The following is a 3,439-nucleotide window of genomic DNA, read 5'->3' on the forward strand; positions in this document are numbered from 1 at the left end:
AACTTGAGCAAAAACACTTACTACTCTTAAATGTCAATAGGTTGACTTTTCTGCTCACTCATCCAACTTTCTATTCCGAGGAATAACTCTCTCTCTATACTTACTAAGGTGAATTCATAGCCCAACTCTTTATTGCTAGCAAACTTATTTACTTTTATTGGGGTGAGACACATGCTACTTTTACTATTTATAATTTAGACACAAGTACCAACTGTTAAAACTATGCTATACCCCGCTATGTCCGACTAAGTCCCTACAGTGATATTTTTAATTGCTCGTGAATGCATGCTTAATTATTGGGGGTAGGCCTATCGGGAGTAACGTCCCCGATACATTTGACTAAGTCTTTGTATTACTTAATAATGAAATTAAACCGACAAGTATAAACTACAACTTGTCTTTGGGGCAAACTTGAACGTTTAGTCTAAATATCACACACTGGCATAACTTTTGGATCTGCGAGATCTACTTTTTGATCCTGCGGGAGATCAACTTTACAAACTAAATCTTGTGGTCTAAAACAACGGTCAAACTTATTTGTTAAACTTATGAACTTCACTCAACCTTTTTGGTTGACACTTTAGCATGTTTTGTCTCAGGTGCTGATTGATTCAAGCTTTCTTACTTACTACTTATGTGATGCTACTTGGACATAGGATCAAGAGATATCGCATTATTTACTTTTACATTTGAACATTTACATTATTGTTACTTCCATCATTGTAACGACATTTCATTTTCCGTTGCGTACTCTCAATAAAGTTTATTTTATCATTTTGTATTGTTCTCGTATATTATAATATGTTGGTTTATTTGATATTAAGTCATATTTCACCCAGGCCCTAACTGGGGGTGTGATCGATTGGTATCAGAGCATAACCAGGCTGTTATAGAGAACCAGGATTACATCTTTATGTGTGCCTTACTTGCTAGCTAGGGTGCCTTAGCAATCTAGGAAACTATAACCTTTCCTGCCTTAGACTTAAAGCACTTAGGATTGTCCTATAATCTTAACAATTATGCTTTAATAAACTTGACTTAAAGATTCTAATCAAAGTCTCTTTCCTAATGTTAGGATGTCAAGCTCAAGTGTTAACAAACCCAATAAAGCAAATCTCTACAAGCCCTCAAAAGAAATGGCTCATTTCCACCCTACCACCGAAGTAGGTGTTGGACACTTTTCAACTTCGAGACATGTTCGAAGCGCTTTCTATAGCCCTGCCTTACCACCGCTGAATTTTAGCCCAAATACTAATCTTAATTCACATGGGTCTCCTCAATACTACCCAACTCCAAGAACCCAAGATAAAGGAAAACGTCATGAAGAAGCCGGTCCATCAAGGAAGAGAGCCCGAACTCCTTCTTATAATGATGCTGCTAAGTATGAGATCTCGAGCCTACGAAAGGATACCGAGAGAAACTTGGAGGGTTTGCTTCACCACGTGGCGAGAGTAGAGGTCCGTATGGATGAGAAAGATCGTGAAATTAAGAAGTTAGTGGAGGAAAATGTTGAACTAAGAAAAGAATTGAGGATGCTAAAGTATGAGGAAGAATGTAACACCCGTTGGGGGAAGCAATCCCTTGCTTATCTCAAGGAGGATGTTGACTTCCAAATGAGAATGGAGAAAAATCGAGTCGACAAACAGCTTGCTTTAAGAGAATACGACACCAATACCGTCAACAGTCGTGTTACCAACCTTTACGACAACCTCGAGTACCTCTACGAAAAGCAAAAAGAAAAGAACGAGCGATATGAGAAGTTTATGGAAGAGTCTCTCGACTCTCAAACTGAAAGGCTAGAGAAACTTGTGAAGGAATAATCCAACCAGCTCCAAGAGCTATTGGATAAAGGTTTCATTCGTCCAAGCTCGTCCCCATGGGGAGCTCCTATTTTGTTTGTTAAAAAGAAGGATGGTACGTTAAGGATGTGCATTGATTACCGCGAACTTAACAAGCTTACTATCAAGAACCGTTATCCGTTGCCACGTATTGATGATCTATTTGACCAACTTCAAGGGTCAAGTGTTTATTCAAAGATTGATTTAAGGTCCGGTTATCACCAACTTAAAGTCAAGGAATCCGATATTCCTAAGACTACTTTTCGCACTCGTTATGGGCACTATGAATTCTGTGTCATGCCTTTTGGTTTAACTAATGCTCCTGCCGTGTTCATGGATCTCATGAATCGTGTTTGTAAACCGTATCTTGACAAATTTGTCATCGTGTTCATTGACGACATCTTGATCTATTTGAAGAGTGAGAAAGAGCATAAGCAACATTTGTGCATGATTCTTGAACTCTTACGAAAGGAACAACTTTATGCTAAATTTTCTAAGTGCGAGTTTTGGCTCAAAACCGTACAATTTCTTGGACATGTTGTTGATAGAAACGGAATACATGTCGATCCAGCTAAGATTTCTGCTATTCGGAACTGGGAGATACCAAAGACTGCGAAGCATATTCGTCAATTTTTGGGACTTGCCGGTTACTATCGAAGGTTCATAAAAGATTTTTCTCTCATTGCTAAACCTCTTACAAAGCTGACTCAAAAAGGGAAGAAATTTGAGTGGTCCGAAGAACAGGAATCTGCTTTCAAGATTCTGAAGGAGAAGTTGACCACAGCCCCGATTCTATCTTTACCTGAAGGTACTAACGACTTCGTTGTTTACTGCGATGCCTCAAAGCAAAGCTTTGGTTGTGTTTTAATGCAACGTGAAAAGGTTATTTCCTACGCATCTAGACAGTTGAAGAAACATGAAGAGAACTATACCATACATGACCTTGAGTTAGGTGCCGTGGTATTTGCATTGAAGACATGGAGACATTATCTATATGGTACTCACTTTACAGTGTACACTGACCATAAAAGTCTTTGACACATCTTTGATCAAAAACAGCTGAATATGAGGCAAAGTCGATGGCTCGAGTTACTGAACGATTATCACTGTGAGCTAAAATATCATCCCGGCAAGGCAAATGTAGTTGCAGATGCTCTTAGTCAAAAAGATGATGTTAAACGCGTTCGTGCTCTAAATCTGAAAATCAAATCGAATCTTATATCACGAATCTGTGAAGCTCAATTGGAAGCTATTAAACCGACACTTATCGAAGGTGAAGGACCTATAGGTTTTGAGAACCAACTTCAAGTGAAAGCTAATGGTACACGGTACTTTGGCAACAAAATTTGGGTTCCTCGCTTCAGAAATCTCCGCAAACTAGTCTTGGATGAAGCACATAAGACTAGGTACTCTATTCATCCCGGTTCCGGTAAGATGTATCACGATGTGAAGCAATTCTACTGGTGGCTTAATATGAAAGCCGACATTGCTACTTATGTTAGCAAGTGTCTCACTTGTTTGAAAGTCAAGGTCGAACATCAAAAGCCTTCTGGTCTGTTGACACAACATGGTATTCCGCAGTGGAAGTGGGAGTGCATCAC

This window comes from Rutidosis leptorrhynchoides, chromosome 3 (assembly GCF_046630445.1).
Source record: "Rutidosis leptorrhynchoides isolate AG116_Rl617_1_P2 chromosome 3, CSIRO_AGI_Rlap_v1, whole genome shotgun sequence".
Taxonomy (NCBI): domain Eukaryota; kingdom Viridiplantae; phylum Streptophyta; class Magnoliopsida; order Asterales; family Asteraceae; genus Rutidosis; species Rutidosis leptorrhynchoides.